The sequence below is a fragment of the Vicugna pacos genome, chromosome 3 (assembly GCF_048564905.1).
Source record: "Vicugna pacos chromosome 3, VicPac4, whole genome shotgun sequence".
Classification (NCBI taxonomy): Eukaryota; Metazoa; Chordata; class Mammalia; order Artiodactyla; family Camelidae; genus Vicugna; species Vicugna pacos.
Genome location: NC_132989.1, coordinates 35,039,446 through 35,063,827, shown reverse-complemented (window position 1 = coordinate 35,063,827; position 24,382 = coordinate 35,039,446). Strand labels below are relative to the sequence as shown.

General features: G+C 38.2%; 1 protein-coding gene across 1 annotated transcript in view; it reads right to left on the bottom strand.

The window, feature by feature from the left end:
- The window catches only part of LOC116278165 (uncharacterized), a 279,304-nt gene that overhangs the window by 24,157 nt on the left and 230,765 nt on the right, over positions 1-24,382 (bottom strand). The window lies entirely within an intron of this gene.

The following is a 24,382-nucleotide window of genomic DNA, read 5'->3' as shown; positions in this document are numbered from 1 at the left end:
TCCCCTCTTGTTGTCAAGGTTTATAGGTATTTAATACATTGAATTCAGAAAATACTTAAAAGCAAAAAGCGTTACTCATTTGATGATCCTTTGGAAGTGCACAACATTGCTGGAGGTCAACAACTAAGGATCTTGGGGAGTAAGTGGTACACAGCACTGTGAATAGGTCTTGAATGTGTATGAGTATCTTATGAATGAGTCAGAGCCTAACCTTAGTATCTCACATAACTAACTTTTATCTCTTCCAAGGACCTATTTCTTCCCTTAAGAACATTTATTGAATGTCTTTAATGTGGTACTTCTGGACTAGTCAGAAATGGGCTAGGGTATAAATGTGAGAAAGACAGAGCCCCTGGTCTTTTAGCCTAGGGTAGAGACTTTATCATCTAGTGGAAAGCACATCTAGACAGGAATGTTCTTACTTGTAATACTCAGGGCACACACACACATCAGTTCTAGCTATTCTTTGTGCACTTGTAGAGCAATCAAAGTAAGCTATGGACTATGCCCCATGCCCTGCCCACTGCTTGTGGCTCTAGTACAGGCTTCCCTCTTTCACTCTTTCGTTATCACACACTATTCACAGGGAATAGCTGTGCAGGGACCAGGTCTTTTTTCCCCATTATGCTCAGCTCAGAACCTACAGTGGGGAGGACAGGGGAAGAGACAGTCACACAGCTAATATAGTTACAACTTTAGAATACCTCCCTTGGTCACGCCATAAAATGACTCATTAGTGATCAGCCTTGAAGGTGGGTCTTTCAGGACACACTTGTCTGCGCCTTCTCATCTTCCAGGCATAGCACAGACACCTTGTAGCACAGATGGGTGACCAGCCAGCCTTTTCATGCCCACTCTAAAGTTTGTTATACTCACAAGTTCTACTGTGCTAGTCATGAGGAACACAGAGATAGACATAAATCGCTCACTAGTTAGTTAGAGTACCAATCCCGTGGCAGAAGGATGATATCAAGTCATGGAAGGTTAAATACTATTAGTGATGAAAAATGAAAATGAGATTATACCATATGCGCACATTTACAGGAGGAAAATCCACTGTGGGTCAGCAACGTGGATGAAGGGTTCCTGTAGGAGATGGCAACTAATAAAGCCTTGAAGACTGGGAGAAGCAGAATAAGCTCAGCACTGACCATCATTGCCAGTCGGCCCCTTAGGAACCAAGGAAGCATATGCTACCACTGGCAGAGGTTAAACTAGTCAAATTATTTAATTCTGCACAAGGAGAAAAAGTTTATTAGGTCTAAGGTTACAGTAACTCAGGAAAGAAAAGCAGAACAAAGGTTATACAATGGGAAAACAAAAGAGAGGATAGATAATCTATGTTGAATCTCTATTTAAAACTCACTAAAAATGGTAACTATATACCTGAAAAAGGCTGTGTATTATGGTAGGAACTACGTTTTTTCTGTGTTTGAGACATTTTGTCTTTCAGTGATTAATATGTCAAGTTGTGGGCTCCTTCTCAGAATGAAACTGTGTAATATTGGGTCAGCATACAGTTTTTTGGATCACAATATAATGTGGATCAGAATTACAATTAAAAAAAAAATCCTGTACCTTAATTGTCAACTCAGGAAAATAAAGCATAGAAACAACCTAGTAGAATTAAGTAGGCCAAGAGTTATAAATAAGATCAAAGGCCATGAAGTAAGTCATCCATGAGGATAAGAGTTCCTTTCCTTCAACAGCATTCCCTTAAAAACCATCTAATACTTAATTTGTGTTTACTTTCTCCTTAATTTTACTTTTCCTCTCTTTGTAATAAGGCCTGAGTCATCGCCAGGGACTCCAAAAAACTCACCTTGCCCTTAAAGACACATATAGACTGAAAGTAAAAGGATGGAAAAAGACATTTCAAGCAAATGGTAACCCCACTCCCCCCAAAAAGGGCAGGGATAGCTATACTTACACAAAATAGACTAAGCTAAAAACAATAAAAGGAGGCAAAGAAGGTAATTATATGATATAGGGGTTAACACATTACTAAGATATAACAGTTGTAAATATGTGTGTACCTAACATTGGTATACCCCCGAAATATAAAGCAACATCTAGCAGAGCTAAAAGAAGTAAATACTACGACTGTAATAGTTGGGTACTTTAATACCCCAGTCTCAACAATGGATAGATCATCCAGACAGAGAATCCATAAGGAAACAGTGGATTTGAACACAGTATAGATCAAATGGCTCTAACAGAGACCATTCTTTCCATCAAGAGAATATACATTCTCAGCTGCACATGGCATATTTTCTAGGACAGACCATATTTTAGGCCACGGAACAAGTCTTAAAAAATTCAAGGAAAGTGAAATCACACCAAGTATCTTCTCTGCCCACAATGGCATGAAACTACCAATCAACAGCAAGAGGAAAACTGGAAAACTGATGAACAAATGGAAATTCAACAACCAATGACTCAAAGAAGAAATTAAAGGCGGAACAAAAAAGTGTCTTGTAACAAATAAAAATGGAAATACAACATATCAAAACTTGTGGGATTCAGCAAATACAGTTCCAACAAAGAAGATCAGAGTAACAAACACATCAAGCAAGAAAGACACCAAATAAACAATCTAACTCTGTGCCCTAAGGAAGTAGGAAAAGAAGAACTGAGCCCAAAGTTAGAAGAAGGAGAACAGCAAAAGATCGGAACAGAAATAAAGGAAATTAGAGAACAGAACAGCAATAGAAAAAACTAACAAAACTAAAAGTTATTTCTTTGAAACAATATATAAATCGACAAACTCTTAGCTAGGCTAACCACAAAGAGTAAAAACCCAGATCAACTAAAGTGTAAATGAAAAAGGGGACATTACAATGGATACCAAAGATACACAAAGGATAAGAAGCAACTGTGAACAACTATATGCCAACAAACTGGACAACCTTGAAGACCTGGAAAAATTCTTAGAAACATACGGCTTACCCAGACTAAATCAGGAAGAAACAGAAAATCTGAATATACCGAATATACGAATTACTACTAAGGAGATGGAATCATTAATCAAAAATCTCTCAGGGAAGGAAAGCCCAGGACTAGAAGGCTTCCATGGCAATTTTTACCCAACAATTAAAGAATTAACACCAATCCTTTTAAAACTCTTCCAAAATAGTAAAGAGGAGGGGATGCTCCCAAACTAATTTTACAAAGCCAGCATTATGCGGACACCAAAACCAGAGAAGGACATTACGAGAAAAGAAAACTACAGGCCAATATTCCTAATAAATATGGATGTAAAAATTCTCAACAAAATACTAGCAAACCAAAGTCAGCAGCACATGAAAAGAATTGAAGACCACGATCAAGTGGGCTTTATCTCTGGAATGCAAGGATTGTTCAACATATGCAAATTAATCAATGCGATACATCACATTAACAGAATTAAAGAAAAGAATCATATGATCATCTCAAAAGGGGCACAAAAAGCGTTTAACAAAATTCAACATTCCTGATAAAAACTATTAATTAGGCACAGAAGGAAATATCTCAATATAACAAAGGCCATATTGACAAACCCACAGCTCACATCATACTTCATGGTGAAAGGTTGAAAGTTTTTTCTCTAAGGTCAGGAATAAGACAAGTGTGCCCATTCTCACCACTCCTATTCAATATAGTACTAGAAGTCATAGAGCAATCAGGCAAGAAAAAGAAAGAAACTGTATCAGAGTTGAAAAAGAAAAACTATCTCTATCTGCAGATGACATGATTTTATCTACAGACCAGAATAGACATTTTTCCAAAGAAGACATGCAGATGGACAACAGGTACATGAAAAGATGCTCAACATCACTATAATCGTCAGGGAGATGCAAATCAAAACCACAATGAGAAACTGCCTCACATCTATGAGAATGGCTATACTCAAAAAGACAATTATAACTAGTGTTAGTGAGGATGTGGAGAAAAGAGACCACCTGTGCACTGTTTGTGTGACTGCACTATGAGAAATAGTATTCGGGTTCCTCAGAAAATTAAAAACAGGACTACCATATAATTCAACAATTCCACTTCTGGGTATTTATCTGAAGAAAACAAAACCACTAACTCAGTAAGATATATGTAGTACCCCCAGGTTCAGTGCAGCATTATTTACAATAGCAAATTAGATTGCTAAGGAAGCACTCTAACTGTCCATTAATGGAGGAATGGATAAAGAAAATGAGATACATATAAAAAGACACACACACATATGCAATGGAATACTAATCAGCCATAAAAAAGAATGAAATCTTGCCACTTGCATGGACGGACCTTGAAGACATATTACTAAGCAAAATAAGTCAAATAGAGAATGACCAATACCATATGATCTCACGTCTGTGAATCTAGAAAAACAAAAACATAAACAAACCAAGTTCATAGAGAACAGACTGGCAGCTGCCAGACATGGGGGATTGGGGGTTGGGGAAATGGGTGAAGGGAGTCAAAATGTAGAAACTTCCAGTTATAAAGGAGTCATACAGATGTAACGTACAGCATGCTGACTACAGTTAATACTGCACTGCATGTTTGAAAGTTACTAAGAGTAAATGTTAAAAGTACTCATCACATACACACACAAAAACTGTTACCATGTGGGATTATGGATGTTAACTATACTTATTGAGGTAATCATTTCACAAGATATATAGATATTGGATCATCGTGTATACCTGAAATTGATATGTTACACTGTCAATTATATTTCAGTTCAAAATTTTAAAAAAGATTTGTCTAACAGAATAACAAACAAGTGAGGTAATGATGATGAAAGCACTCTGTAAACTGTAAAGCACCTAACATACTAGTTATTAATATGAGGGACAATCAAAAATACTGCATGGTGGTATCACAGATAAAGACTGGATTGAGAACTGCATACAGGAAGCCTCAACAAATATTTATCGATGAATAATAATCAGATGGTCACAATGCAATCACAGAACTAAACTGACAATGCTGTAGAATGCTGCAGTTTCAAAAATGCAAAAATTGTTGCCTGACTTTCCACCCAGTCTCAGAACCTCCATGGTCATTAGCCTAGCAGGTGTCTATTTTATTTTGCCCTTGTACATGCAACAAGGAGTTCTGCCCCTCTGCACTTCGTTTCTTCAGCTCAAAAGCATGACCTCTGACTTTCTGAGCAGCTGTGTAAAAATTTCTAAGATCAATAAGGGAAAAACATCACAAGTAACGGCAGGTGGATGGGACAGTGTTACACAGTGTAGACAAAGGGTGACAAAAATATAGCCCCAGTCAATTCACTGTTCTGTTACAAACAGCTCAGATACTAACAGAACTAATTTACTCGAAAAAATATTCTGGCAGAAATACTCCTCTTTTTTTAAAAAAACAACAACATTGTGATGGGTGATGGTGATATGAAAGCGAGGGGAGACAGAGTGGAGACCCTAAATATTTGCTACTCTCTGTCAGAAATGGTCATCAGAGAGAACTGTATTATTAGGGAAAGTAAATCTCTAAGCATTGTTTTGACCATAGAGGCCAGAGGTGTTTGTGTTTGTTTCAAGACATTGAGGCCAGAGTTGAGGTCTGGTATTTTGCTGGTGACTGCTGAAGAGGAGGGATTTGGCTTCTGGCAGAACATAAAGCCAAGTTGACAACAAAGCTCTCTTTTCAAGCTATCCAAATGAACACATTTCTAATCTGAAATTCAAATACTTGACAACAGAGAGTCTGTGAGCTGGGCTTTGAACAGGAAATTGCTTCATGGTTTTAGCATAATGAATTAGGCAGTTAGAGTAAATCCATTTAGTAGGAAAAGAATGCTTTCACATGCTTTCTAAAAGAAATGGGGCGGTGGGGGGACCTTCTTAATTTCCCAAATTTCTCAGGACTTACAGACACAAATACTCCATGTAAATTTTATCTGTTCTGTTCTATGATTGGTATGTAAAAAGCCATTCTAGCCCAGTATTCAGAAATCACCTTCGTTAGAAAATGCTGTGCCGTTTAATCTTGGGGAATGGAAGGTGATGAATAAAGGTTAGGAAGGCCCCATTCTTCTCATGTCCTGTGCTTTCCTCGACAATGGGGAATGCATTTTAATTCTGAAACCCCGTCTTAGTCTCTGGCAATGTTAATTCGAACAAACATGGCACTGTACTCCTTTAGGTACCAGGAGAGAGAGACGTGGAGGCAAAGAACAAGCTTAGACAAGAGAGGCAGGTGAAGACCTTTTGTGTCCCCATCTTTGTCCCTCGAGTTCTCAGTCCTCAACACAGAAGCAGGCCAGTCCATCAACTGGGTTTGTGACAACAGAGGCAGCAGTGAGGCTTTGCACAGCGATGGGGAGGACTGTTAACAGGGGAAGGGGAGTGATGCTCCCTTAGATCAGGTCCATGTAATAAGGCCTTAAAGAGAACCTGATGAGAGACATCCTTTGGGGAGGAGAGGACTAGAGAATGAAAAAACATACAAAATCAAAAGAAAAGCAAGAGTAGTAATAGCGTGAACAAGGAGACAAGGAAACAGACCCCGGGAGGGGAGGGGGATAAATTCTGTCCCTGGCAGGTTTGCCAGAGGAGGGCTGATTTGTAACCAAGTCCCAGCAGCATTTCCTGGCAGCTCTGAATACAGACACGGTTGTATGTGGCACTGCCTCTGAGCCTGGGCCCAAAACAGCCAAGGGAAAGTTGTTCCGTGTAACCACGTTTCCACCAGAACAGACAAATACATAACAAGGTCTGATGTCTTTGTGTTCACAACTTGCTAGGTAATATACCCAAACTATTTCCTGCTCCTGACCGCTATGGAAACAAGATGTAAATAAATATGGTTTCTTTTTGTTACTGTTTTCAACTCTCCTATCAGAGACAACACTAATGTCATTCCAGTTGGCATAGTGATGAAGACACCATGACAGATGACATTACAAAGAGATGTTTTTAAAACCATTAATGTGTGCTAAGCATCTAATTCATGTGTACAGTTACAGATAAAAGGAGTGTCTTCCAGTTTCCTCACTGCTAAGCAATCATCCTTCATGGCAGAGGATGGGAGACCCTGGCATGTATACAGACTGGCAGCTATATGATTACCTACCTGAAAGAACACATGATAAATTAAGCTGAGAAATACTGACTTGAAGTGCATGAGAACAGTTCTGATCTGGAGCAGTAATGATCACCCCAGGAGCAGAAAATGAGTATTTAATGGACCTCACAAGTTGTGCGGGGGCACGAACTAGAACTAGTCCAATTCATCCACGCTAGTTACTTCAGCCCAAGGGGTGAGAGATGGGCAGAGAGGAGAGCTGGATAGTCAAGGAGACTGTATCTATCTAGGGAAAGCAGGACAGAATTCCAAATTTAAGCTTGCTGCCTGACAGTGAGGTTTCCTTTACAATCATGTTCTACGGTCTTGGAGGAGGCGGCACCCAAGGGGCCGTGTGTGCAAGGGGGCCTCACAGCAGTGGGCCCTCTCTCGCCTGTGGAAGCCAGACTCCCTTTAAATGAGGCAAAGGCTTTCATTCTATGGTAAAAGTGTACAATGTAAGTGAGCCTGTGGGGGACTAAAGAGAATTAAATTCATCTTGAAGTAGAAAGAGCTAATATCTGAGCATTAACATGGGGTGGAGAGAAAGCTCCAAGAAAGATTTATTAGATGTATGTCCTTGCAGATGCTGACGATAGCTTTGTGGACTTCCCAAATTTAAAGCAAAACGCACAAGGCTGCAAGGAGTCGGAAGCACTGACAAGGAATCACACAGATGAGAACGGGTGGAAGCAGTGGAGACAGGAAGGGCTCCTTACAGTATTCCACCCAGGTCCTTGTGAAGGGAGAGGAGAGGGGAGGGTTATGTGCCCTCCTAGGGGACTGGGAGGGGTTTACCCCAAAGGGAATGGTAGAAGCTCAGGATTTCTTTCAGATGTGGTGGTTTCTTTCAAAACTCTTGAGTATTTTCAATTCCAGTGTATATTCAGGTTTGCTTTGATATAAAAATGATCTAAAATGACTTACAAACAAGCAAAGCAAATCTGAGCTTCAGGAAGAGGTGCTGTGTTTACTGTGTGATGCCACCTGGCTCACTGCCCCTGGGCTGCATCCAAGTTGAGGTACGGTGGACCTGGGGACAGCACTGGCCATCCTTGTCATAAACAGAATAGCTCAAAAGCCCAGCTCTGACAGCTTATTCACTTCTCTTATTCAGTCCTAACTCAAAATAACTAAAAAGAGGCAAAGTAATCTAAGGAGAGTGTCCCCTTTTCGTCTAGCTCTTCAAAGGCTGCCTTTAAAGAATTATCTGAAAGGAAAGCCTGAAAAGATGGCTTTAGTCTTTGTCCTTACCTCAACTACTAGAGATTTACATCTCCTTTGAGATGATTTTTTTCCTCTTCTAGTACGTAACATATAGTTAGAATCAAATGCCTAACAAGAAACACAAACTGATTGCAAATGCAAATTTACCCCATCTACCAAGGTTATCTTTCTCTTCTCACCTGTCTGGAAAAAAACAGATTTCAACTAACTGTCAGCAGGGGCAGGGGGTAAGCCTAATGAGTAAAGCACTGAGGAGAACCCTCCAGTGTTCACATGTCTGTTCACAGGCACATTTGCTCCTGGGTCCTGCCACGTGGTTCCTTAGCTTGCAGAGTCTCGGGCCTGTGTGACAGACCACAACCTGGTGGGCTGAACACTTGCAACAAATCATTCCCCTCTAAAAGTGAAAACAAAACATAACCAAGCGAAACAAGAAGTCCGCAGAAACATTAGCCACGTATTTGTATCATTTCATTAGTGTTCGTTGAAGCTTTTAATGAAACAGCTAATATTTAATGTTCACATTTGTGCATTAGAATTCACTTCCTTTCACTAATTACTTTCTTCAGTTATAGAAAAGGCAGAATAATCCTCTTATTCTTCGCCATAACCTTTAATCAGCCGTATAGTCAGGGTAGGACAATAGCCTCCAATGTCATTCATTTGTGTACTGTCCTCATACATCACCTATACATGTTTATTTTCTTTTTCTAGTATAAGTTTAACTTATTTTTTTGGGGGAGGGAACTTATTCAAAGCAAAAACACCTATGAAGTTGTAGTTTTAATAGGCTGTTTTACAATATATTAAAAAAATTAAGTACTCAACTATTAAACTATAAGATAAAAAAATTTCCACCTGCCACCTAAATCATTGTGAAAAACCCCAGTACCCTCATAAAACAAACACGTGATTACATCATGCCCTACAGGGGCCAACAAGGGATTAAACACAGAGGGAGGAGATGGGTGGGATGGCCTATAATCTGCTGGTGGTAGCAACTTCCAGAAACGAAGATGGGCACTGCGTTCCAAGGAGGGGGATCTGGGCCACAGGCAGGCCAGGAAGAAAGGGAATTGGAGCCTTCTCTTGGAATTCCTAAGGGAGGCTGGGGGCTAAAGAACATGCACCGCTGAATCTATAGGTATTCAGAGCTAGCACTGAAGCAACATGGTCCAGGCTTTCTCTTGTTCATCCTGGATCGTGGCTGTTGTAAGGATAGAGCTAAACAATTTGCTTTTGGAGGAAGAAGCAGGAAGTAACTACTGAAGGGTAGCAGAATGTGCCACTGACATAAGGATCATTTTAACCTGAAGGCAATTGAGAAGAAGCAGATATAAGAAAAGCTCTCTGCCTTCCCTCTACTTGCCTAAAAGCATGACCAAAATTTGTAAAAGTATCTCCACTCCTCTCTTTACCAGGAAGTACAGAAACTAGTTACCAGAGACAACTCCAGACCATCATCAGCCCAGAGACAGTACCAGACGACTCTACAGAAAAAGCTTTGTTAAAACCAGCTCTCATTTGCCATTAGTTTTCCCCATATATTTTGCCTCCCACAATGTGCTGACCCTCAAAACTGTAACTCCTTTTCTTTTGTGTTCTCACTTCTCTAAACATTCATTATGAGTATTATTACTGTTGTTAACATGCTATATAAGCCCCAGTTCTAACTACCGTTTGGAGTTACTCATCACTGGTACTCCCATGTGTCTGTGTGATATATACGCAAATAAACTTCCGTTTTTCTCCTGTTAATCTGCCTTTTGTCAATTTAATTTACAGGGCTGCAGCCAGAGAATCTAAAATGAGTAGAGGAAAAGATTTTTTCCCTACTCTACACTACCTGTCTGTTTTCGCTGCGTTTGAGAGTAACGGGAGGTTATTTTCTTCTTGTCTTCACTGTTTCAAAAGAATGAGATATGTTCATTTTAAAAATGGATGTCTCTTTTTCCTTTTTGGGCAAACCACTATTAAGGGCTGGGGAAAGGATCCCTGTTTTTGTGCCTGCAGTCCATGAGCGTGGCAAAAGAGGTAGGTGTTTTCCTGGGATAATGGGCAGGTCCTGCAAAAGTTTCCAGCTGAAGCCTCATGGTACCTTGAAGGGTCCTGAGCAACGAGCCCACAAGACTGGCTGCTGCCATAGTGGGCATTGACCAGGTGGGGGGGCACGTGAACATCACGTTCAGAGTGACCCTGGGGGGCTTGGGAAGTGCGCTACTGTTTCACCCAGGACTATTCCTGTTTTCAGCCATGTTCCCCTTGGGGTCTAAGTACTGGGGAAATTTTTAAAAGGATGTGACAGTGGGAGAGCAAGGATCGTATCTCGCTCTGATCATTGTTAGCTTTCCAGCAAATCACTAAGTAGATCAAAGTTACACTACCATATGGATGGAATGTTATCGAAGGCCCTAGCACAGTGCCCCAGGACAGTGTTCTACTAATAGTTTGCTCACTGTGTATGGGCCACTCTTCTGAGTTCTTTACCTATGGCAATTCACATAACCCTCACCATAAGTTAATTTCAATATATATTACCCCCAGTTTACAGATGGAGAAACCAAGCTCAGAGTGGCTGACTGGCCCAAGGTCATATAGCTAGTTGAGGCAGAACCTCTGAGAGTGAAGGAAGCCTGGCTTCAGAATCTGTGCTCTGATATCCTACGCTTTCCTGCTTTGCTTACTAAATATAAGACGGAAGGACGGATGGATGGGAGAGTGGGTGATCAGCAGCTTATATCACTTACTGAGCTTGAAGTGTGTGATCCTACATGGGACCAGAACCTTAGTGGCTCTGACTCCCTGACTTGTGCTAGAAAGATTACAGGTTTCCTTCCCTCACATTCACAACTGAAATAAATGAATGGAATTGGAACTCGGGATTGCCTCTGGAGTGCTGAGGGAAAATGTTACCAGGTTCCTTTTAACAACAACAGACATTGTGAGAACAAGCACGTAAGTTTCTTGACGTTAACATTCATCTTTAAGGCTAAATAGTGCTGAAAACAGCAAATTTGGATTTATTTACTTACTTACTTATTTACGTATTTATTTTAGAAGAGGTACTGGGGATTGAACCCAGGACCTCATGCATGCTAAGCATGCACTCTACCACTTGAGCTATACCCTCCCCCTGAAACTGCAAATTTGGGATCATATTTTTTTGCTCTAGAAGAGCAAGCAGCAGGTAAGTAATTTGATTCTTTTCCTGTTTTCCTTGTTCTATCTCCTGGTGGAAGTCCATTTATAATGGTCAGAGCTCTTTGAAATAGCATATGTACACATAAACTCGAATCTTTTAATTATAATTAATATTACATTTTATAATATAATATTTAATATTAATATTATAAACTTGAATTTTACAAACAGCTCTCATGTGACAGGGAAGAACAAATCTGACTCCACATTAGATCTGTTCCTTTGGCTCTAACCCTGTGCTGAGTCATGCTGGTTCTGCACCTTTTGTAAAAGAATGTTGCCTATAGCCTGAAATACACAGGACAGCCCATTCTCAAGGCTCTGACCTTTAAGGATATAACACTTTCCCATTCATATAGAGATAAAACTACAGGACAGAGAATAACATTTGTCTTGTTGGAGGTTTACAGAGACACCATGATCTGACCCACATGGACAGCTGCAAGACTGACTTAAGAAGTCTGCAACAGCCAACCACACCCTCTCCCCTTTTCAGTATAAAAGAAGCCTGAATTCTGACTTGGGGAAGATAATTCTCTAGGACATGAGTTCCCCATCTTCTTGATCTGCAGAGTTTCCGAATAAAGTTGTTATTCCTTGCCCCAACACTTCATCTCCTGATTTTTTGGCCTGTTATGCAGTGAGCAGAACGAGTTTCAACTCAGTAATAGTCACAGTTGGGTTTTCAAATTAAAGCTCTGGGCCAGTATTTGGATATTAAAATGTTAAAAGCATACCATGGCCTGATCATTCTTCTTTTAGTGACCTGCAGGCTCCACTACTGAAATACAGCCCATTGGGTATCAACCAGTGGTTAAGCTAGAGAGTTGTGGAATCAGACACCCTAAGTTACAAATCCATTTGGAGGCTGTGATGTAAGGCAAATTCCTGAACTTCTCTGTGCCTCTGTTTCTTCTTGTGTAAAATGGGCTATTATGACCCCATGATCATGAGATGGTCCATGTAATTAATTCTTAGTACAGAGCCTGAAACCTTGTAAGCACTGAATGTTAGTAAAATGAATAAGCACATACTGTGCAATTTTCATTTAAGTTATATTAAGATTTCATTCAATAAAAATATATTAGAAAAAGATCTGGCCTCAGGTCTTGCATAGAATGCAAGCTCACCAGGTGTTAAATCTGTTGTCTTAATTATCCATAGATAGCCACCTGGTGTATGCTTTTTCTGACATACTAACTACAAAATCCCCTCTTAGGCCTTCCACTGAATAAAGCAGGACAATAATCCGAGGCTGTCTCCTCCACAGCAAGCACAACTGAGGTTTGAAAATAGCCCTTGTAGAATGTAACATTATTTTTGTCTTAGCAGTTTCACTCCTGCAGTCATCTAATAACTCCGAAGCAGATTAATCCATTAAAAGGTGTACTCTGAGTGTCTAGTAATTGCCAGTAAAGTCTAATCAGATCATGACTGCTATACAAGAGCCTTCAAGAAATACTATAAGATAATTAAAACATAAAGGTTATGCAAAAGTAGCAAATCAATAGAGACAGTAAACATGGTTTATCAACAGTCCTGAGAACATCTTTTTTTTTTCAATTTGAAAATGTAAATGGACTTGGGAGAGAGCACACAGCGAGGATGACAGATAGGATCCTGGTAACGGTTTAATTAACTCCAGTTTCCTGCATGTTAAAGGTTGCTTCGGCCCACTGGCTCATGTAACATACTCTCTTAGGATTCCGTTAGCCAGTGTCTGATACGGAGACCAGGCAGCCTTCCTCTCCTTACAGGGTTACGTGGTTCCCTCCTCCTCCAGAGGCCTTATCAAAACACAGCCCTCTGTTTTCTCTATAAATATACAGATACTTTTAATTTCAGCTAAAATGGTTTGACTTCGTAATCAAGGTAAAAGAAACACATGCACATGCTGCCTAAGTGATGAGGCGAGTGCTCTGGGAAGAACTGTGTAATTAAAATTATATATTAAAATTCACGTTTAGTGTCTGTGGAATGTTAGGAAAACCATGGCAGCTCTCCAGATGATTCATTTGCTGTTTTTAATTCTTCTATAATGTAGGCTATTTTATAATTAGCCATAGAACTCTGCCACTTGGTTTGTTCAACTTGATGAAAGGGATAATAAGGAATATTTACTATTAATGGATATTGAAAGCACTACTCTGAGCAGCCCCCATAAAGAATAGTTATTTACTGTTCTTAGCTGGCCATTTTAAGTGGAATATAGCCAGTGTTTTGCTTGCAATTGTGAATTAGTTACAACTATAGGAGAAGATAAGGGTAAGCTTTATTTGAAGAATTCTAATACGTTTTTTAAAAATTGCTGTGAGGGCCAAGTGTTAGTTAAAAGCAAAATTCTTTTCCCAACCTGGTAGAATTAGGTTTCACACAATTAACTTCATTGTTAGTAAATAAAGGAGTTACTTAACCTCTGCCCTTGCAGAACTTCTTAATATTTTGCTTAGGAAAGGGCAAGAAACCCATTATGGTTTATTTATTCACTTTGTTAAAAGGTTATTCTTGAAGACTGTGCTATAGAAACACATAATACATACTCTTTGTTAATAAAGATCTATTTACTTCACCATTTAAAGAATCTGGTTATTATATGATGCTCATTAGTGCCATGAACAGTTTTTTTCTGTTGTTCCCACAGGAAAGATTATTAAGCTGTCAGTAAAGGACTCATTTTCTTTAAATTAGGAATCACTGAGGTATCCTGTGTAGAGGCTATTACAAGCAACTGCAGTCATGCCATCTTATTGCAAGATGAGCTAGAGGTAAGTACATCGCTTATCTTTTGAAATGAAATGTCGAAAATGTCAACTACCTGTGATTTAAAAAATTTCTCTCTCTTCCAGCACTTACGGTTTTCACCCTGAAGCAGGAATCTAAGCTTGTCCTTTTAAACAATGATTTAGAGGAAGAAATTTAACACCCCCTGCTTGCAATGTCCATTTCTCAATAAATCTATACTTTGTCTGCCCTCCACTATGTTATCAGTCATCCACATCCCAGAGGAAATGCTTCAGGCTTGGGGTTAAATTAAGGTTCTATCTCTAGTGATTGTCTAGGAAGCTGTCTACATTCTCAAACAAACTTATCTGCATTATATACAGCCATAAATGCTTCTTGCCAAGTGAAGATACTGTTTTTTTTTCCTCCATTGATATCAATGGTAAGATTACTACTTGCCAGTTGGAAATTAAAAGAAAAGCCACAATTGCATTTCATTATAAACTGTAAATGGGTTGAACTCCAATCAGCCTAGTTCTGTGATGCTGAAATCAACGTGGGATATGGATGTCCTATATTCTTACTTTAAAAAATAGGCCTAATGAGATGCACTGTCTTTATACTTCTCAAAATTGTATTTCAAGTTTATAATACTTCACACTCTCTTTCTTTGATAGTGTGGTAATACCTTTTCTGTTCATTTGGGAGAAGTGCAGCATGTGAAGAGACCATTGTTGTACAACTTCTTGTTTAACAAACACAACATAGAAAAGCACATTTGATATAAATTAGTTTTACTAAACAGAAGAATTGCCTCAGATATTAAGGAAGGTTAGTTAAGGTCAAAGATAAAACAAATTTTCTGATAAAAACATTAAACACATAACACTTGCACACACGCACATGCACACACACACACGCACACACACACATTCTTCTTCTCCCACTTTGACCTAACTCACTTAAATGCACTTTGTTGATAAATACTGTAAAATACATTGTGCTTTGTGCCCTTTAGTGGGATAGAAATAACAACCAGCATGATTAGGAGGTAGAAAAGTCCAGTTTACAAAATAAGAAGGGTTCCACAATAATTTGCTGCAAAAACCTCTCAACTGAGGAGTAGAAGGCATCATAGAGAAATACCTGAGAAGGACTGAGGGTAGCTTATCCTAACTCACCAGCAAACCACAGCATAAGCGGAGGAGATAGATAGTTTATCTAGTATGTTTAGCTATCAAATTCATCAACTTATTCACTCAATAAACATACATCAGGTACCTCCTATGTGCCAGGTATAGTTCTAGGCCATGTGGATATAGGAATTAACACAGCAAAGTCCATATCCTCATGGAGCTTATATTCCAGTGGGAAAAGTCAGATAAAGAAACAGGTAACTCTCTCTCTGAATGCCTGATGAGGGTAACTTTTATGGAGAAAATTGGGAGTGGGGTGGGGGAGGGCACTGTTTTGTACAAGGGGCTCAGGAAAGGTCTCATAAGTAAGGGGCCATCTAAGCAGAGATCTGAAGGGAGTGAAGGGGTAGGCCCTGTGAATATGCTGGAAAAGAGCACTGCAAACAGAGAAAACAACAAGCACAAAGGCCCTGGGGTGAGTTCTCAGAAAAGCAGAGGAGTCAATGTGTCTCGTTAGGGAAAAGTGGTAGGGCACGAGGGCAGAAAGGTGGGGTGCTCTATGAGATGATCTATGGGTATACGCTGGGTAGATTGTGTAGCACCTGGAAGGACACCGCGAGCACTCTGAGCACTGTGGACAGAGGCGTATCATGATCTGACAAAGGTTTTCAGAGCATGACTATGCTGTGTGTAGAATGACTCAGGGGACAGGGTTGGTAGCAGAAAGAATAGGGGACTATTACAATCACCTAGACAAAATGATTGTGGCTTGGACTGTGGTGCTGGCAACAGAAGAGATGAGAAGCAGACAAATTTTGGGTTATGTGACTGCTGCTGATGCAGAAAGTAAGAATAGATAAAAAAAAAAAAAAGACCATTGGATTTGGCTCTATGAAAGTCAACAGTGATCTTGACAAGAGATCAGTGCAGTGATGAGGACTAAAGCCTTATGGGAGGAAATTCAAAACAGAATGAGAGGAAAGAAGCCAGCAAGGCCCTATGTCTTATAGGAGTTTTACTGTCAAAATGAGAAGAAAACCAGGGAAGTAACTGGAAAGGGGTCTGGGCAGGGATATTCTTAAGATGGGATATATTACAGTACAGTACAGTATATTGACGAAAATGATGTAGAAGAAAGGGAAACACTGATGATGTATGAGAAAGAGGAAATAATGGCCCACATATGTATAAAATAAACACCAAAATCTATTAGTAAATTTCACTGTGTAGATCGCAAATCCCTTAGATCTTACAAACTTATACTTTTACATAAAGAGAAATGGGTTACAGTTAGGACTAGATGACTTTAAAGATCCCTAGCTAGCTGACAGTATGATTGTCTGTGCTCGCAAGTCTAAATATATATTCAGTATCAGGGGTAATAGTAACTTTAAAAAGGAGAAATATGAATACATCAAAAGCAACAAAAGTTCAGCACTCCCCTCAGCTGATAAAAGTCATTTTCAACTAACAAAAATAGATAGGGTTGATCTTAAAATCATTAAAAACATATGTGAACCCCACTTACATCAATGGAAAGATCATCCAGACAGAAAATCATAAGGAAACACAGGCCTTAAATGACACATTAGACCAGATGGACTTAACTGATATTGATAGCGCATTCTATCTGAAAGTGGAAGGATACACACTCTTCTCAAGTGCACATGGAACATTCTCCAGATAGATTACATACTGGGCCACAAAGCAAGCTTCAGTGAATGTAAGAAAACTGATGTCATATCTAGCATCTTATCCAACCACAATGCTATGATATTAGAAATCAACTACAGGAAAAAAAAATGCAAAAAACACACACGGGTGGAGGCTAAACAATATGCTATTAAACAACCAATGGATCACTGAATAAATCAAAGAAGAAATTAAAATAAATATTTAGAGACAAATCAAAATGAAAACACAATGATCCAAAACCTACAGGATGCAGCAAAAGCACTTGTAAGAGGGAAGTTTACAGAGATACAAGCTTACCCCAGGAAACAAGAAAAATCTCAAATAAACAACATAACCTTACACTTAAAGCAGCTAGAGAAAAAAGAACAAAGCCCAAAGTTAGTAGAAAGAGAGAAATCATAAAGATTAGAGCAGAAATAAATGAAATAGAGCCTAAAAAACAACAGAAAAGATAAATGAAACTAAAAGCTGATTCTCTGAAAAGATAAACAAAATTGATAAACCTTTAGCCAGACTCTTCATGAAAAAAGGGGGGTGGGCCATATCAATAAAATCAGAAATGAAGAAGGAGAATTTACAATCAATGCCACAGGCATACAAAGGATCATAAGAGGCTACTAAAAGCAACTATACACAAATAAAATGGGCAATCTAGAAGAAATGGACAAATTCTTAGAAAGGCACAATATCCCAAGATTGAAAAGGGAAGAAATCAAAAAGTATGAACAGAACAATTACCAATAATAAAACAGAATTAGTAATTAAAAACTTTCCAAGAATCCTTACCAAAATATTAGCAAATAGAATCCTAGCACATAAAAAAGATGATACATCATGATCAAGTAGGGTTCATCCCAGGGACACAAGGGTGGTTCAACATATGCAAATCAATCAATGTAATACATCACATTAACAAGAGAAAGGACAAAAATCACATGGTCATCTCAATAGATGCAGAAAAAGCATTTGATAAAATTCAATACCCATTTATGATAAAAACTCTCACCACAGTGGGTATAGAGGGAACATATCTCAACATCATAAAAGCTATATGTGACAAACCTACAGCCAACATAGTACTCAACGGTGAAAAACTCAAAAGCTTCCCACTAAAATCTGGGACAATGCAAGCCTGCCCACTCTCACCACTCCTATTCAACATAGTCTTAGAAGTCCTAGCCACAGCAATCAGGCAAGAGAGAAAAATAAAAGGGATCCAAATTGGAAAAGAGGTGAGAGTGTCACTATATGCCGACAACATGACACTACATATAGAAAACCCTGAAAGTTCCACACAAAAACTACTAGAACTAATCGAAGAATTCAGCAAGGTAGCAGGTTATAAGATAAACGTACAAAAATCAGTGGCATTTCTTTACACTAACAAGACTCAACAGAAAAAGAAAGTAAAGAAACAATCCCCTTTAAAATAGCACCCAAAGTAATAAAATACTTAGGAATAAATCTAACCAAGGAGGTAAAAGACTTATACACGGAAAACTATAAAACACTGATTAAGGAAATTAAAGAAGACTTAAAAAAATGGAAAGATATCCCATGCTCCTGGATTGGAAAAATCAATATTGTTAAAATGGTCACACTGCCCAAGGCAATCTACAGATTTAATGCAATCCCTATCAAATTACCCAGGACATATTTCACAGAACTAGAACAAATCATAATACAATTTATATGGAACCACAAAAGACCTAGAATTGCCAAAGCATTCCTGAAGAAAAAGAAAGAGGCTTGAGGAATAACTCTCCCAGACTTCAGACAATACTATCGAGCTACAGTCATCAAGACAGCATGGTACTGGTACAAAAACAGACATATGGACCAATGGCACAGAATAGACAGGCCAGAAATGAACCCACAAACTTTGGGTCAACTAATCTTTGACAAAGGAGGCAAGAATATACAATGGAATAAAGACAGCCTCTTCAGCAAATGGTGTTGGAAAAAATGGACAGAAGCGTGTAAAGCAATGAAGCTAGAACACTCCCTTACACCATACACAAAACTAAACTCAAAATGGATCAAAGACTTAAACATAAGACAAGATACAATAAACCTCCTAGAAGAAAATATAGGCAAAACATTATCTGACATACATCTCAAAAGTGTTCTCCTAGGGCAGTCTACCCAAGCAATAGTAATAAAAGTAAGAATAAACAAATAGGACCTTATTAGACTTACAAGCTTCTGCACAGCAAAGGAAAACATAAGTAAAACAAAATGACAACCAATGGGAGAAAATTTTTGCAAAAGATGAAACCAACAAAGGCTTGATCTCCAGAATACATAAGTAGCGCATAGGACATAATAAGAAAAAACCAAACAACCCAATCCAAAAATGGGCAGAAGACCTAAACAAGAAATTCTCCAAGGAAGACATACGATCAATAGGCACATGAAAAAATGCTCAATATCACTAATTATCAGAGAAATGCAAATCAAAACCAGCCTGACTGGTCATCATTCAAAAGTCCACAAATGACAAATGCTGGAGAGGCTGTGGAGAAAAGGAAACCCTCTTACAGTGCTGGTGGGAATGCAGTTTGGTGCAGCCACTGTGGAAAACAGTATGGAGATTCCTCAAAAGACTGGGAACAGACTTACCATAGGACCCAGGAATTGCACTACTGGGCATCTATCCAGAAGGAACCCTATTTCAAAATGACTTCTGCACCCCAATGTTCATAGCAGCACTATTTACAATAGCCAAGACATGGACACAGCCTAAATGTCCATCAAAAGATGACTGGATAAAGAAGAGGTGGTATATGTACACAATGGAATACTATTTAGCCATAAAAATGACAACATAATGCTATTTGCAGCAACATGGATGTCCTTGGAGAATGCCATTCTAAGTGAAGTAAGCCAGAAAGAGAAAGAAAAATATCATATGAAATCACTCATATGTGGAATCTAAACAAACAAACAAACAAAACCCCCCCACATAAATATAAGACAGAAACAGACCCATAGACATAGAATGCAAACTTGTGGTTGCCAAGGGGGAGGAGGGTGGGAAGAGACAGACTGGGATTTCAAAATTTGTAGATACTGACAGGCATATGCAGAACAGATAAACAAGATTATACTGTACAGCACAGGGAAATATATGTTAAGATCTTGTGGTAGCTCACAGTGAAAAAAAGTGACAATGAATATATGTATGTTCACGTATAACTGAAAAATTGTGCTCTACACTGGAATTTAACACAACATTGTAAAATGACTATAACTCAATAAAATAATGTTAAAAAAAATTCCAAGAAACAAAAGCCCAAGGACCAGGTGGCTTCACAGGTGAATTCTATCAAACATTTAGAGACGAGTTAATGCCTATCCTTCTGGAACTATTTCAAAGAACTGCAGAGGAAGGAACACTTCTGAACTCATTCTATGAGGTTACTATCACCCTGATACCAAAACCAGAGAAAGATACCACAAAAAAGAAAATTACAGGCCAATATCACTTATGAATATAGATGCAAGAATCCTCAACAAAATATAAGCAAATCAAATCCAACAAACATGAAAAGAATCATACACCATGATTGAGTGGCGTTTATTCCAAGGATGCAACGATTTTTCAGTATCTGCAAAGTAATCAGTGTGATACACCACATTAACAAGTTGAAGAATAAAAACTGTATGATCATCTCCATAGATGCAAAAAAAGCTTTTGATAAAATTCAACACCTAGTTATGATAAAAACTCTCCAGAAAGTGGGCATAGAGGGACTATACTTCAACATAATAAAAGCCATATGCGACAAACTCACAGATAACATGATACTCAATGGTGAAAACCTGAAAATATTTCGTTTAAGATGAGGAAAAGGACAAGGATGCCCACTCTTGCCACTTTTATTCAACATAGTTTTGAAAGTCCTAGCCACGGCAATCTGAGGAGAAAAGGAAATAAAAGGAATCCAAATTGGAAAAGAAGAAGTACAACTGTCACTGTTTGCAGATAACATAATACTATACACAGAAAATCCTAAAGATGCTACCAGAAAACTGCTAGAGTTTTCACTGAATTTGGTACAGCTGCAGAATACAAAATTAATATAGAGAAATCTGTTGCATTTCTATACACTAATAATGAAATATCTGAAAAAGAAATTAAGGAAACAATCCCATTTTCCATCACATCAAAAAGAATCAAACACCTAGGAATAAACTTACCCAGGATGGCAAAAGACCTGTACTCCCAAAACTATGTAACACTGATGAAAGAAACTGAAGATGAAACAGATAGAAAGATATACACAGTGCTCTTGGACTTGAAGAATCAATATTGTTAAAATGACAATATTACCCAAGGCAATATACAGATGCAATGCAACTCCTATTAAATTACCAAAGGCCTTTTTTCACAGAACTGGAACAAAAAATTTAAAATTTGTATAAAAACACAAAAGACCCTAAATAGCCAAAACAATCTTGAGAAAGAAGGATGGAGCAGGAGGAATCATACTCCCTGACTTCAGAGTATACTACAAAGCTACAGTAATCAAAACAGTATGGTACTGGCACAAAAACAGACACACAGATCAATGGAACTGGATAGAAAATCCAGGAATAAACTCCTGGGCATATATTTGCAGAAAACTCTAATTCAAAAAGATACCTGCACCACCATGTTCATAGCAGCTCTATCTATAGTAGCAAATATAGAAACAAGCTAAAAGATGAATGCATAAAGAAAATGTAGTCTATATATACAACAGAATATTACTCAGCCATAAAAAAGAATGAAAATAATGCCATTTGTAGCAACAAAGATGTATGCAGAGATTATTAAGTAAAGTACATCAGACAGAGAAAGACAAATACCATATGATATCATTTATCCACTTATATGTGGAATCTAAAAAAAATGATACAAATGAACTTCTTTACAAACTGGATATAGACTCATAGACAGAAAAACAAACTACATATACCAAAAGGAAGAAGGGTGGTGGGAGGAGGCATAAATTAGGAGTCCAGGATTAACAATAAACACATTGCTATATATAAAACACATAAACAACAAGGACCTACTACATAGCACAGGGAACTTTGTTCAACATCTTATAATAATCTGAATCACTATGTTGTACCCCTGAAACACAAATTGTAAGTCAACTGTACTTAAATAAAAATAAATTTAAAAATCATCAACATAAAAAAGTATGTGAATATTTCAGATCATTTATCTTCCTGTAGTGTTGGTTCTGACTGAACTCATAACCCTGACAACATGAAGAAGGCAGTTTTCTCATGGTATTCCTGCTGCATAAGTTTTGTTTCATGGTATCTTTATGAGATTACTGATACAGTTCAAAGCTGTAAATTGAGTATTTTTTTGCCCTTTAAAATCTTTATATTTGACTCATTTTAAAGAGCCCCAAGTGCTCTTTTCACTATTCTCCTTCATACTAATCTACAATATTGGGTCTTTTCAAAAATTTTTAATAGATTTATTCTTTTAGAGCAGTTTCAGGTTCACAACAGAATTGAGCAGAAAATGCAGAGTTCACATAAAGCCCTCCCTATCCACACATATATAACCCCCCTACCCTCAACATCCCTCATCAGTGTGGCATATTTGGTACAATCGATGAAACAACATGGGCACATTATTATCAACAAAAGTCCATAGTTTACATTAGGGTTCACTCTTGATGCTGTACATTTTATGGGTTTTGATAAATGCATAATGACATGTAGCCACCACTATAGTATCATACAGAGCAATTTCATTGCTCTAAAAATCCCGTGTGCTCCATCTATTCATTCCTCCCTCGCTCCCTCTCCCCAAACCCCTGGAAACCACGATCTTTTTTATTGTTTCTGTAGCTGTGCCTTTTCCAGAATGTCATTTCGTTGGAATTGTACTGTTTGTAGCCTTTTCAGACTGGCTTCTTTCACTTACTAATGTGTCTTTTAAGTTTCTTCCATGTCTTTCATGGCTTGATAAATCATTTTTTACTGCACATATATTTTTTAATTTACATATATGTACTGTTCATTGTTTCTAAGAATGTTTAGAGCTTTAGCTTTTTAAACTTACATAGTTACCAAAGGAATAAAGCCAACCACAAGATAAGAATTAATTCAAAAAGATACATATACCCTGCTATTAATGGCAACATTTATAATTGCCAAAATACGGAAGCATCCTAAGTGCACATCAATAGTTGAATAGATAATGAAGATGCTGTGTGTGTGTGTGTGTGTGTGTGTGTGTGTGTGTGTGTGTGTGTGTGTAATACAACTCACCCATAAAAAAGGAAATTTGCCATTTGCGGCCCTTCATTCACTTTTTTTTCCCACTTCAAAAACCAGAATTTTATAACTCGCAGAGACATTTCCATTACATCAAAAACAACAGAATACCTAGAAATAAACTTAGCCAAGGAGGTTACCTATACTCTGAAAACTGAAATGACACAAAGAAATGGAAAGATTTCTTGGACTGGAAGAATCAACACTATCAAAATTGCCACACTACCCAAAGCAACCCACAGATCCAATGCAACCCCCATCAAAATACTCGCAACATTCCTCACAGAACTAGAACAAACAATTCCAGAATTTATAAGGAACACAAAAGATCCCCAACAGCCAAAGTAATCTTTTGCAAGTCTCTTGTTTTTATTTTTTCCTTTTTATTTTTTTCTCTTTTCTTATGGTTTGATGACTAGAGAAGACCCTTTAACATTTGTTGCAAAGCTGGTTTGGTGGTGCTGAAATCTTTTAGCTTTTGTTTATCTGTGAAGCTTTTGATTTCTCCATCAAGCCTGAATGAGAGCCTTGCTGGATAAAGTATTCTTGGTTGTAAGTTTTCCCCTTGCATTGCTTTAAATCTATCATGCCACTTCCTTCTGGCCTGTAGAGTTTCTGCTGAAAAATCAGCTGATAACCTTATGAGAGTTCCCTTGTTATGTAATTTTAATATTTTCTCCTTATCCTTAATTGTTGTCAATTTGAGGACTATGTGCCTTGGTGTGTTCCTCTCTGGATTGACCTGTGTGGAACTCTCTGTGCTTCCTGGACTTGGGTGACTGTTCCCTTTCCCAAGTTAGGGAAGTTTTCAGTGGTCATCTCTCCAAAAATTTTCTCAAGTCCTTTCCTCTCTCTCTTCTCTTTCTGGGATTCCTATAATGTGAATATTACTGTGCTTCATGTTGTCGTAGGGTTCTCTTAAACTATGCTCATTTCTTTTCATTCTTTTTTTCTTTTTCCTGTTCTGAAGTAGTGATTTCCAGTAATCTGTTTTCTAGCTCACTGTTCCATTCTTCTGCCTCATTTTGTCTATCCTTGGTTCCTTCTAG